Below are 14,048 nucleotides of genomic sequence, written 5' to 3' on the forward strand. Positions count from 1 at the left end.
GGACGGGTAACCTGCCGGTTCCGAAGCGCGTCTCGACGACCAATCGAATGATTGTTTTCCGAATTGCCGACGATAACCAAGTTCGCTTCGCAGCCGACGCACAGAAATCCGGGATAACCGAAAGAGAATCGGTGCTGCTCGGTAATCTTAAAAATATTCTAATCGATAAGGAATCGTTGAAATATTTCGCGGCTGTCTGCAGCCGTTTCGCCGACCGAACGGCGCTTAAAAGTCAAAGGTGAAATTGCCAAAATGTGCTTGGATCTTATCGTTTTAGAAAGCCGAGTCTGTGACAGCTTAGAGAATTTCATTTTGCACGATGCGTAGCTTTAACTCGTATCCACACTTATTTCTGTTTCTGTAAATACCGGTTTAGCGTTAAATAAATCCAGCCTTGGTATTGTTATAAAAGGATGTGCATTGTTCGCGGTTAGGGCTCGGTATGTAGCGTTACTGGATTATGATGACGACGACGATGATGATGATAATAATAATAAAAATATTAATAATAATGATAATAACAAGAGAAACGACTGGAATAAAATTCTGTCGAATACGCTCGGCGATCGCGAACTCGAGACACGGCCGAGAGTGCCGAATCCAATTAATCGCGTCTAATTCCTGTGTAATCTCCGCGCATGCATGAATTATTAAGGAATCTTGAAAACTCGAGCGCCGTTCATCCGGTCATTACCCTTGTCCGTGTACATATATACGTATCTCCCGATGACCGTTTTCACCAGGATTTTCCGCACAACTCGATCAGGGTTCCCTTTTGAAAATTTCAATTCTTTCGACGGTCGATGGCGAAAAGCCGAAAAAGTGCGTGGGTGCGTGATGGTGGTGACGGTGGTGATCTTGTTGCGTCAGTTATTCGCGAGGCATCCGCGTCCGACAGCTGCTGCGCGAAATGAAATTGAATCGAGGGATCCGGCGTTTCAGCTTCGCCCGCGACGCCTTGAATTCGATTGTTCACGACGTTATATAATATCTCGCGGCGGTTCAGGGCTTTTCACAGCCGAAACTAAAGCGACTAGGAGCACCACCACCGGGTCTGAGTCGATCGATCGGTATCTAGGTCGTCAAAAATACCTGTTGTTGCTTTCGCTAAGTGCATTATTCCTAACTGGTTCATCTCCTTCCTGTTTCGATGCCGTCAATGAACGGATCCACAGCCCAAGACAGTGAATTCGCGCGGATTCATCCGGCGAATCGCGCGCGCTCACCCGATTATTTCGATACCGAGAAGAACAGAGAATTTCGGATCACGGTGTCGGCGGTCGTCCGCGGTCTGAAACTGGTGGGTCGGAGAGCACGTGGATAAAGGCTGAATAAAGGGTGGCTCTCTTTCTCTCTCTCTCTCTCCCTTTAACCCTCCCGCAAACAGTTCCGGTTCCTTCTCCGTCAGCGGGGAAAAAGGTCCTAGACAAACAATCCGTTCGTCCACGCGTATAAACATTACGGTGCACGGTTCTACGTGGGAGTAAAACGCGGGGGTGAACGCGCATCCAGGAACAATTCGAGAAACAATTTCAGTGCCGTTTCCATGAAAAACACCACCGCCAATATAGTGGCCGCGGCGAAATTTACTCGATCGAATGAACAAATAAAGTTTTGCTTGACAAAATTGTAGCATGTACGAATCTTGGATAGAGGGAGTTGATCGCCCTTTGACCGACAATAACATGGCGAGAAATCGTCGTAGGATGGTGACTTTTCTTTTTTAAATTAAAGCTTGGAACTTTTACTTTTTTGAAAATGTTTCCATATGTCATATTTCATACGAGAAATTCGAGCGGGAACAGAAGAAACGGAGTAAGCAAACGTCTCTTGCGAACGGTGTTTAAGTGGATCTCCGCCCGCGTTTGGATGTCGTGCGCGCGTCATCGGAGCAGAGTCGTGCAAGGGGGCGAAGAGAGGACACGATCCCGAGTGGGTTCTCGTTAGAAAATTATTAGAACGCGAAAGGGAGGAAGGGAGAGAGAGAGAGAGAGAAAGAGAGAGAGAGAGGGAGCGAAGATGTCCCGTGAAAAGATTCCAGTATAGATATACCCCCTAAACGGTATCAATACCAACGTCTTTGTCGCGCGAGTCGCCAGGAACAAACTAACGAGAGATATCATCAATTAAAGGAGCGGCGATCGTGTCCCATTCGTTGTCCGTCGCTTGTCGTCCGACGCGGGAGGAGCAAATTGAAGAATGGACAGCCGATACGCACCACCGAAGGGAATAAGGAACGGTGAGAAAAGAAAAAGGGACACGAGCTCGAAACGAAAACCGAGGATAAAACGTCCCGTCGAATCATCGTCTAGGCGAAAAAAGCTCGACAAGAGCCGGCAATGCCTGTCGATATTTAACGAATTATCTCAGCTGCGGGTAAATATAAATCTACTCCAGGTCGGATCGTATGTATTATGCATGAGCTGCAATGTAGCTGTCCCCCTACAGAGGTCGGATAACCTAACCCGTCGCGAGAGCGAACGAGAAGGAGAGAACGAGAGACAAAGAGACACAGAGACACAGACACAAAACTACACACACATACATAGAGAGAGAGAGAGAGAGAGAGAGAGAGAGAGAGAGAGAGAGAACCAGCAGGCAAGTGTTCAATATATCCTAGCCTATCGATCTCGTCGACCGAGCGCGAAAAGACGGGAGAAAAGGGACATAGATAAGTAATTAATATTCCCTGGACACCGGCTGATATCGTGGATTTCACTATTCGTCATTGATAGCTTGAGCGATTGACAATCGCGTCCCCCATCGTTTCGACTGAAAATTCACCCAGCCTTAAACTTTTGACCGGCTATCTCTCGGCGACAATCCGCGATCCGCTGGTAAACTTTACCGTTCGAAGGACTTTGAAAACCCGTCAAACAAAGAGTAAATTAAATAAATAAACAACCAAAGACACCACGGTGCAAGGAGTGGAGAAGTACCACCGCAAGATCTCTGTTACGCGAAAAGTTTCACCACCACGAATTCCCCGTTGAAAGTTATCGGTGGACTGATCGGGCGAGAAACGAGAACGGTCCGGGGTTTAGCCGTGGGCAAAAATCATTGTCCGAGGATACTAAAATTGGGAAAAGAACGGTTTTCATCCGTCGTCGGACCGGAAGAGAAATATCGGTGAAACGTCGGGCGACCGTCCCGGCTAATCGACTCGTTGAAACGTAGTTAATCGCAATGCCGATTATTTCGTGAATAACTTACAGAAACCGACGTCTATTTCCGTTTCACTCGGCCGCGTCTCTCGTTTCTGTCATTCTCTCGGGTGCGGAGGCTATTTACGAGATGACTGCTCGATCGACCGGGTCACGCGGTTAAAGCCAAGCATCGCTCCGACGCTAACGAAGATCGACTTTGCCGGATTTTCCTAAAGAATTGATTCGCCCGGTCGCCGATTTTCGGTGGGGCGAGGTCGAGAGGGTGACCGCGGATGAGGCCGCGTCTCGCGCGATGCGAGACCTCGCGTCTCATGGACAAAATAATTCAATCTCTTCGGCTTGATGTTCGTCGTCAAGTTGCTCGGTATTCGTTTCTCGATAAATTGGAACAGAAAAACTAGTAAGAAATAAATTCTTTCTCGTTAAAAACGCTGATCGTCGCGATATTTCGAACATTAACCCATTAAATTGAACCTTCGTACGAGAATTTTTAGCGATGCCTCGGAGTCACCGCTCGAGGAAGATTCGCGCGAGGTAAGTTAACGGATTGGTCGCCACCAGAGAGTGTACATCTCGATACAGTGGTGGTGTCTTTTCCATAGAAAATCCAATAGTCTGCGCTGCGATTCTCGGCTGACAAAGGGCGGAGAAGTTGTAGGACTCGCGAGATCGAGCACGAAATCGGTCCGAGGACTATAGAGAGTGGTTGCGCAGAGTCGAAAAGAGACATCATCGGTACATCTGGAGGAAAACCGGTGAACGGCGCACAGTGTCAGGGTGTATTGGTATCGATCGCGGTCTCTCCGAAGGTATTTGTTACCTGCATTGTTTTTCCTTCGCACCATCGAGCAAAAGGAGACCACGAGGGCCGACATCCCTTTTACTCTGCTTCAAGGTATCCGCGCGTCTAGTTAACCGTTCCCTTTTTTCCTCGCTTTTTTCCCGCTTTCTCCGGAGCGACCCGGCTCTCTCGTCGGCGCGCTCGTCAGCTCGTGAGCACGCGAACACGCGAGCACCGCTGCACTCTGTTACAACGGAACGGGTGCAAAGGGTTGCGATCCTCCGATGCGAGCCAACCGAACCCAATCGAAGAAGCTGCGCGCGACCGCTACGACGTTGCCTGGGCACGATCGGACCCGATCCCGAACAAAATCGATCGAATGCGTCGATCTTCTGCGAAACGATCCAATTGCGGCGACGTTTAACCCCCGTCGCGCTAAGACACCGCCTCGAACAATATTTCCAAAACGATATAATTTTGAGAATTGAAACGTGAACAAAAAGGATGCATAATTTCTCGTCGTGATTTGTCTCGCGGTGGAGAGGTTCGTAGGGAAGTGTACCAGGTGGCTGCCAAACCTTCGCGACTCCGACGACACTCGTCGAGAAACGACAGCACAGTCGGTCCCTGTACGACGAGGCAGGCGTGCAGCAGCAGCCTGCACCACCCTACCCTCTGTCTGTCTATCTATCCCTCCGTCAACGACATTCGAGGTCCAAGCGGCGTCTGTTGCTGTACCGGATATCCGCTCATCCTGCCCGGCTTCGGCCACGAAACATCTTGTTCCGTCGCTGGAAAATCTCGAATCGCTCGAAAAGCACGAACACGTGTACCGCGCGCGTCGGCAGACTCACGATAAGAGTTTCTTCTCCCCCTGGTTCTCGTATTCTGGATCGGTCCAGATATACTCTTTACTTTCATCGTTCGCCCGATGCCTGTTCCGATCTACCGGTCGAACGATATCCGATCGATCGATCGATCGACGCCGGCAACGGCATCGTACAGTGCAATCTAATTCGGTCTTTCGAAAAAAAAAAAAAAAAAAGGGAACGAAATCTGTGTTGTATTATGCCGGCGCTCGGTCGGCAGCGATCGCGTATCGCGAAAGGGCTCGCGAAAGAGATCGCGTAGCCGTGTCGAGGCGTTGCGAAGCGGGACGAGGCGGGGAGAGATCAGACGAGACGAGACGAGACGACCGCGACGGGAGCAAGCACAAGGTGCCATTTAACCGAGGCACGTGCGGTCTGCGCACTTGGCACCCGACCAATCCGCCTTAGAATGAGACCAAACGTCCGGAGGTGACGTCATCGGGTGAATCGCACTGCGAGAAGAGAAGAGAAGAGAAGAGAAGAACTAAGGGGTGGGCCCACGCGATCAACTTGGTTGTTCCGCGAAACGATAAACGGTAACGAACGCGCGATCGACCACGGGACGGTCGCGGCCACGGGGGAGCAACAGGTACACGATCGGTGGCCCGCCTAAACCATCCCCCGTAACCAACGAAACCCCCTCGATTCTTCTTCTCCCTCGCGGTCAACGATTGAACCGTTTCGACGGCTTATCGCCCTGTCTTTTAGACGTAGGTACCTATCGTGAGACGACGCTCGATCGCAACCCCTTCCTCGAACAATCGCGCAAACGATACGATGAAGAAGCACGGACAGAACATGTCGATGTAAAAATGTCTACGCTAGGCGTACCATAACGGGTACACGTTCCCCAAATTGAGGAGGTTACTTTTCTAAAATTCTTATACTTTGATATTCTTTATTAAAGCACGCATTCCATTAAAGCGTTGTATTTGAACGGAAATCGAAGGAAATCAAGCATACGGTAATGATACGTTTTTCAAAGCATTGCAACAGCTAACCAGTTAATTTCCGATAGTTATATCGATAGCTCGCAGCAAACCGAAAAGTACGGAAGAGCAGAAACAGAGAAGGGGCGTTCCCGTGACTTTTCTTTTCCGATTGTCGTTCTTTTTCGGAAAGAAACGTCGTCACGGTGTCGAACCGGGGGAGCCTCCTGCCGGGGTGTCGGACGCGTCTTTAAAACAGGCGGGGAAAAGGTACGCGAGAAAAGGGTACAAGACCGATCACTATAACAGTTTCAAGGTGGTCGAGCGGACTGGTTGCGGAGGAGCGAATTGATCCTCGTTCACCCTTCTCGCGCGCCGCAAAGTTACCCTGAAAATAACTCTCTCGCAGATTACGCGAGGTGAAACGAGGATGAAACGAGTGTAAAGGAGGCTAGTGAAAGTGCCGAGCTAATCCAACGTGTAAACTACTCTTGGCCTTTAGAGTCGAGCCGCGACGAGCCGTGAAGCTCGTGCAACGTCGAGCCGATTCCTCGTTTTCGAACAAATTCGAGGACTGATTCGAAAACCAAACCCGACCAGAAGTTTTTCAATATTTTTTAGACAGAAGCTCGGCGAGAGCTTGCGTTACCCGTTGCACACAGCATTGATCATTGTAACAAGGCTTGGACCAGGGCTCTGCGCGTGTCATAGCGTATCAGCAATTTGGATCGTGATCAAGGTGACCGTCAGAGGCCAGAGAAACGAATGCGACGCGGTCATTCATCGACGATCCACATACACGGCCGGTGGACCGTCCGTTTCGAAGGATCCCGGGTCGATTTGATTTATTTATCCGCGGCCGGGAAGAAACTTTGATTTACAATGAGTTCGGTCGTCTCGAATTTCATCTTCCACCACCATTAAACGCTTACGGCATCGAACAGAGCTTATCGTCGTTGGACCCGTTTCACTACAGTTTTAACCCTTTGCGCTCGAAGCCGTTACAACCGCAAACCTAAAATCATTTTTCCGACTTCTAGCGTCTCCATTTTATACAACAAAATTCATTTTATGCATACGCAATTTAGTCTCGTGACTCATATAACAGTTACGCTTTTGACAGTTTTCAAATCTAAGCTTTGTCGATATTTATTAAAAATAAATTTTGATACGTGTTGCAACAGTGTTAATGGCGCAGAGTCGCTACTCGATTGCAAAGGGTTAATAAATATCAGTTTTCAAATTCTCTAATTATCAGATTTTACAACATTTCTCGGAGTCCCTCCCGAGGCTTCAGCAAACGAAATTGATCGAGCGTGATTTATCGCCGTAAAAATGCGTGAATAAGTAAAAATAAACCGACGCTGAATGAAATCGAAGCCGAAGAAAGGCAATGAAAAGCAACGACCCGCCTAGATCATCCTCGTCGAATCCGCCACGACGATCGTTCGCCTATGATCTAGTATCGATCGAGCAACCGTGCGCGACATAATCGATCGCGTCACGTGACGGTCCGAACAGTCGGTTACACATCGGTATGACTAACCGCGTGACGCGATCGTGTTCTTGGCACCGCGCTCGTTCGAACCTTGACGAACCTAACCGCGCTTTTCGCGAGCAAATTCAGCGGCGAGATCTCAATAAATCAAAATCCATCGTAATTGTAAAGAAAGTGGTGCAGAAAGATACTAGTAAACGGGGTTAAAAGTTGATCGAATGTTTTCGCGTTCCCTGGTAATTCACCGGGCTGAGCGAAAGAAGCCCGGGGATAGAAAATTAGCCCCTTTGGGAGACGGTGATCATCGTCGACGATCTCCAGCCGAGGCGAGAGATCCACGCGCGAGGCGTAACCTAATGACTAGAGCCAAGGGTGACACGCGTAGAACGATCGAGTGCTCGCGTAGGATGCTCGCGTAGGTAGCTGGCGAAGAAACACCCGCGAGTCCGTGATCGCGAACGGATACGCGTGCGGAACGCGGGTTGACGCGACGCGAAATCGCGAAATCGCGAAATCGCAGGGATCGTAGAAAACGGAAAGATCGTATAAAGCTGATGTGAGCCGACGAAACCGATGAATTGGACGAAGCTGATTAAAACGGAAGAAAGCCGATAAAGCTGACAAAACCGATAAAGCGTAGGAAGCGGATAGAACGAACGGAGCGAGCCGAGCGTACGAAGCGTGCGAGATACGAGCGAAGAAGCCGCGTGTACGAGTCGGGACGGTGTGTTCGCGATCCGTGAAAAGATCCCAAAAATAATGTCGGCCGGTGAAGAAATAAATCCGCGCCGGACGTGGCGGGTGCCTAAAAGAAGAAGAAGGTTCGTCAGGGAACGGGTGCGTTCTGGGAACGAAACCGGCGGCATAGTATGCGAGTTATAAGAAGAGCGGTGAAGCGATCGCATCGGCTAGTCGTGTAAAGAGTTTTGTCCGCGACGAGCCACCAAGAGGAAACCATCGAGGGAAGAGGAAGCCGAGGATCACGCCGAAGCGGTCAGGCAGTGCGAAAGCCAGGCAGAGACGGAGACTGAGAGAGAGACGGAGAATCAGAGGGATGGAGAAGTAGAGAAAAGCAGAGAGAGAGGAGAGGCAGAGACAGTGATAGAGACAGACAGACAGAAAAGCTGAGAGGCAGACAAGTAGAGAAACAGAAAATTACGGAAAAGTACAGAGAAAGCGATAGATAAATCCAGTGAGAAAGACGAAGGGGTATGGTCGCGCCTAAAAAGTATATCTCGCCGTAGAGAAATCGACTCGGAACCTCGGCCCGGGTGCTTTACGGTTGCGAGAAGTTGCGAGAGTTTGCGGGCACCTCGCGATAGAGGAGACCGACGACGCGATAGAAGAGCAGCCAGCGTAGAAGCCAGCGGGAGAGCAGGACTTACCTCTGCTGTTTTTAGAACTCCACTCCCAGAACTGCGCGGGTCGAGCCGAGCCAAAACCAAAATACCGCCGATACAGCGTTCCTGCGATGGTCTTTGTGCGCCGCCGACCAACCAGCACCTTCCTTAGCAACGTCCAACCGGCTTGCACCGGAGGAAACGGTTCTTGCCGTTAACGAACCTAGCTTTACCGACCGAACAAGAGCAGCCCGGTGCTCCGCGACCAAGACCAACATCGGGGCCCAGGAGCAGAGCCAGAAACCAGGATCGGAACCGCGACCGAAACCGAGGCTCTACCAGGATCGATAACGAGACCAGGAGCAAAACCGGGACCAAAAAGCGGGACCGAAAAGCGGGATTAGGACCAGGACCGAATCATGATTTTCCGAGATAGTGCCGTGCGGTGAATATTTGCAGACAGGGAGAACCAAATGATCATCCTCCCTATTCTCTCCATCTGCCTTTATCCTTCTTCGAGCCAAAACTACGAAAGACAGTGACGGTGGTGTGTAACGCGGGAACGTGTATACAACTCTATGACCCTCTGTTCTTTCTCTCTGCCTCTGTTTTCTCTCTCTCACTCTCTCTCTCTCTCTCTCTCTCTCTCTCTCTTTCTCTCTCTCTTTTCTCTTCGTCTCTAAATGCGATCGGGTTCCTTGAAAGATTTCTCCGGGATCGAGAAATCGAGTGATCCGCGCAATGACGAACGTTGGCAGATGGTAAACCCTCCGCTGTCACAACGGATCCAAATGTCACGCATTTGTTTTCTCGAAAATAGTGCTATAGTCATGACAAGAATGAAACGAACGATTAATTAAACGGACTTGGCAAGTGAGATATCAAATGATATCTGATAGAGAGAAACAATCGAATCGACGACATTCACGGAAGGTGGGTGTTCGTAAGGCAAATTTGACGAAACGTGGAAATATTCTCCGAAAGTTTTGATTTCAATTTTTGTCGGCATTCCGGATACGTTTCGATCGTTGACCAAGTGGTTCCTCGTGAACGTTGTTGTCCTCCGGTCAAGTTCCACTTTCGGGGGAATATTTTCAAAGAGGTGTGGAATACCTTTTCCGAAATTTTAATTTCTTTTGAAATATTAAATGTCTCTTGAAAAAGTGGATTTCTTTAAAATTCACCGATACATGATTCATCCTCGATTGTTTCAAGAAAGAACGAAACGAACGATCACTTCGATACGATTAGAGCGTTTGCAATTATGTTCTGAAACTGAACAGAACACGAGCCGACAGCGGAGGGCGAGACACTGCTGTGAATTTTCGAATCTCCGAATCCCCGATCTCCCGCGGTTGTTGTCTTAGGTAAGCAGTTTCGATCTTTCCATCGCCTGTGGTGATTAGTGTCGTGAATCGATCCGATCGAATTCGAGAGTCACGGTGGCGGCTAGCGACCATGGTAGTGTTAGGAACGTCGGGGTGCTACAGAATATTTTGTACAACGCGATCGCCACGATTTCGCCGTAAATCAAATACAAAAAAATCTTCATAAAATCAAACATAAATCTTCAAATGCCGAAACTTCGTCCGAAAGTAGAAGTCTAAGGTTTAAATAAATAGAAAAAAAATCATCGTCCTACGATCGTTTCTCTTGCGATGAAAAAATAGTCAATTTTTCAACGGAAATTTGTCCACCTTATAAATCGTTTCAAGCAATCGACGCTCCTCCGTCCACGAGGAGTTTTCGATACCATCACGTAGAAGACGTTTGTGATACACGGTGAATATCCGATGGATTCTTTCGCCCTCGGCGTCTCCCCGATAATTTCAACTTTTCCGGTGTTCCCGACGAATTTAGCGTTCGCGTCGTCCTGCATCGATCGTTCGCGATCTCCGTCGTGCTCGAGCCCCGCGACACAGAAATTGCAAACCCCGAGACCTGGGAGAGACGAGAGAACAGAAATCTCCGCTTCGGTATTATTTACGATGTATCGATCGTAAAGAGGAACTTACCTTTTTATCGCATGTAGGAGCCAATGTAGAGGGTCGGGGCTGCATACGCGACGGCGGTCCTTCAAAAAGAAAATATAAAGAGGCTTGAGCATGATTCGCCATTTAATTACCTCCAACGAATTCTCCTGTCGGAACAAGACCTTCTCTTTCTGCCGATCTCCACCCGCGGAAAGAGTTGGGACAGAATCGATTGCCTTGGTTCGTCGATCTTTCATTAACCTCGTTCAAATTTTTGATATTCGTTTGTTCGCGGGAACGAGTCCCTTCGAATAACGAACAATAGATGACAATTTGTAGACCGATGACCGAAACACGCAGAAGCCTGTTCGCAGAAGACGACGATCATTTTTATTCTGTTTATTTTCGAATCGAAATATGAAACGCAAATAAAATGTCACTACCTTAATGCGACACAGTTTTCTTGGTCGAGATGAGATGGGATAAAAAATTGCAGAAGAAGGTGGTGTTTCCAGGAGAACGCGAAACGCGAAACCACAGTGGTGGAAAGATGGAGACAGAAAGGAGAAAGGGAGAGGGAGAGAGGGGGAGAGAGAGAGAGAGAGAGAGAACCTTATTTTATTCAGCAGCGTCTCGATATAAGTCAGATCGCGAATGTGTCGGGCCTCCGAGTGACGTGACATAATGCGATTCGGATGTTCCGATTTCGCCCGATGTCACGTTGTAACTCGGAACGCCGATCACCGATCGCGAACCAGGAAAATGTCGTAACCGTCCAGGGTTTCCATAATTACGGCGCGGAACGAGCTTCGGAGCCCGGTCACGGAGGAACGTTTTCCTGAATTCTTCATGATCATCTCTCGCTTCGCCTCGGTATTCGGCTTTAATCGGGTTAACGGAGCATCGAAGCGCCGCCGAAATAGCGTTCGTTATTAATTTAAGTCACTCTTAATACGGATCCCCGCTGCCATCCCGGACGGGACCGATCGTTGACTCTCTCAGTCTCTCTCTCTCGCTCTCTCTATCTCTCTCGCTATCTCTCTTCCCTCGTCACCGAGCAACATGCCGCTGTCGACCATAGAAATTTCATTGGTGGAACGTAATGGCAGAGTTCGAAAGTTCGCGTTCGTTTACCGACCGGATCTCACCGGATAGCACACGGCTATATCTTTTCCCGACGAACGAAAAGACTCGCGAGAAATACCCAGTGCGACGCCGATGCCGACGCGCAACGACGGTCCGTACACCGAGGGGATCAATATCGAGCGCGGCAGAGTTTTGATCCCCGTGAAAGAATCGAACTCTTCGATTGCACACGCAGTCGCGGCCGCGTTTCTCGAGCCGCGGCAACGCCAAGGGAGGAAGTTCGTTAATTTTTTCGTTCTCAAGCAAGCCGAAAGCAGACCCTCGGTCAAAACTTTCGTTTATCTTTCCGAGTTTCCTTTACGGCTACCGCGAAGCACATCAGTCGATGCCGTCGCGTTCATTTCAGGTGCAAGATTTGTTCGCGATTCTTAGGGCACATTTATGCGGCAGCGTCCCTATTTAGACTGCGAATTTTTATACGTTCGTGAGAAAAACGATTAGACGAGACAGAAAGCACGCGGATTATTTGGACATCCAAGAACCGGATAATTGAAACGTTTGAAAGATAACCCCGCGCGACACGTACCGATTGCAAGTAAAAAATCAAGCAGGATGTCGGGTGGTTCGTTAACGGAAAGAGCCGAGGGAGCAACCCCTCGGAACTTCCGTCTTGGCTTTTTCCACAGTTTGGTTGGCCGTCGACGACGAACCGAAGGAACGGTCGACGAAGATCGGGAACCGAGTCCAGCGACGAGAGCCGAAAGGGTAAGGCAGGCAAGCAAGCCGGGCTGCTGTCTTCGAATGGAACAGAGAGCGACGATCATTTTTGTGTTCGGCGAATCGTCGCTCGTTGACCGTCGCCGCGACGTTCGGTCGGCGCTAGGCGACCCTCGACGATCGTCAGCGACCATCAGCGAACGGAGGAGGCACGAGAAAGGAAGGCATAAAACGACATTGGTCCGGATCGGCACGTGCCACTCGATAAATCTGTCGGCAGCTGACACAGTAGGCAGGCTGCAGCCGGCTGCAGCGAGTGCCGCGAACGCAGCCTCCTCCGCCTCCCGGCTGCACTTGCGTTGGGGGCTTTCTTCGTCTTTCTCTTACAGAGACCGTGAACCGCTCCTGTCACTGTCATTTTTCTGTTCCCGTTCTCGTTGCTGTCATCCATTCCCACCAAAACGAAAAATACCCTGCGATCTTCGATTCCACCTTTCTAACTAGACCCGCGGACTTTACGCCTAAGTCGGATCAAAAGTCGGCCAACCGAAACGACCAACCCCGCGCAAAAATTAATCGTAGGACGACGATTCTTTTTTTCCAATCGAAGCTTGAAATCTTGATTTTACGTTCGTCACATCTTCGCCACCGCGACGATTGAAATCCGAGAACACGGACCCCACGGACTTTGTCAAATGTTCTTCGAGAATGCCGCTCTCATCCGAACAAAGTTCGATTTTCTCCCTTCAATTTTGTTAAAAGAGAAACGTCGCTACGATTTTCCTTCGCGTAGTTGGAAATGAAAACGCGATCGCGAATTCGTCAAAGAGGCGTCGTTGAACGGACTCGGTGCAATCGTTGCGCCAGAGTGTCCGTTTTTTTTTTTCATTTTCGAACGATCCAGGAGAGCTTGCACCCCAAGCGTCGGCGACGCCGAGTTCACCGGTGCTGCGTCGAAACATATGCTGGACGATCACGGACGACGGAAATCGTTCCTCCGACGTGGTTGCCGCTGATGCGACCCCTCTCACGGTGAAAACAAGAAGAAAAAAATATAACTCCCGCAGGAGGAATCCAACTGTTTCTCGAAGCTCACCGGTTTGGACATCGTCCGCCTCGTTTCTCCAGATCGCGTAGCATCGTCGCATATCGTTCTAATAAATTAGCTAGAACGAGATTATAAGCTCGTGGGAGAACGAGCGTAATCCGTGGCTAACGAGGAGTCGAACGGCGGATTGTTCTATCGTTGCGAATGGGAGGAAATTGGAAAACTTCTGGCGCCACTTTGCGGCGCTGGATGGAGCGAGAGAGAGAGAGGGAGAGAGAGAGAAAAAGAAGAAGAACGAATAGGATAAAACGATGCGTGTGCGCGCTCGTGTCTGTGCTTTTACTTGCACCTGTTCCACGGTGCTCTCGTGTTCGTACGTGTGCCCACCGTATTACGTTCCGCGTGTTACGTATCGCCTACAAAACAACAAGTAACACGTATGTAGAGTACACGCTTAATCGATCAGCGTGTTACTTGCGTCATTGGAGGACCGGAGACACGCTCCGCCGAGGTCTCTCTTTCACGACGGTGTGTGTGTGTGTGTCGTTGTCAGTTTCTTTCTCTCGCCGATAGTTTGCTCGTCACGCCCGGCAAGGGATCAAGTACATTACACTTGAAACGATTTTTCAGCCGATTTCCC

At 49.5% G+C, this 14,048-nt stretch overlaps 1 protein-coding gene across 12 annotated transcripts in view; it reads right to left on the bottom strand.

Annotated features, from left to right (window-relative positions):
• Mef2 (myocyte enhancer factor 2) overlaps positions 1-14,048 on the bottom strand; it is a 42,947-nt gene that overhangs the window by 17,845 nt on the left and 11,054 nt on the right. For 7 of the 12 annotated variants that reach the window (XM_078183438.1, XM_078183447.1, XM_078183445.1 and 4 more), the window contains one exon: positions 10,600-10,658. The exons of 3 other annotated variants lie outside the window; for them this stretch is intronic. The gene's annotated coding sequence lies outside the window, so the exon portion shown is untranslated. Of the gene's footprint in view, positions 1-10,599; positions 10,659-10,739; positions 10,759-14,048 lie in introns of those variants that run through there. 2 more of the 12 variants (XM_078183444.1, XM_078183441.1) reach the window with 2 other exon arrangements.

This window comes from Augochlora pura, chromosome 6 (assembly GCF_028453695.1).
Source record: "Augochlora pura isolate Apur16 chromosome 6, APUR_v2.2.1, whole genome shotgun sequence".
NCBI lineage: Eukaryota > Metazoa > Arthropoda > Insecta > Hymenoptera > Halictidae > Augochlora > Augochlora pura.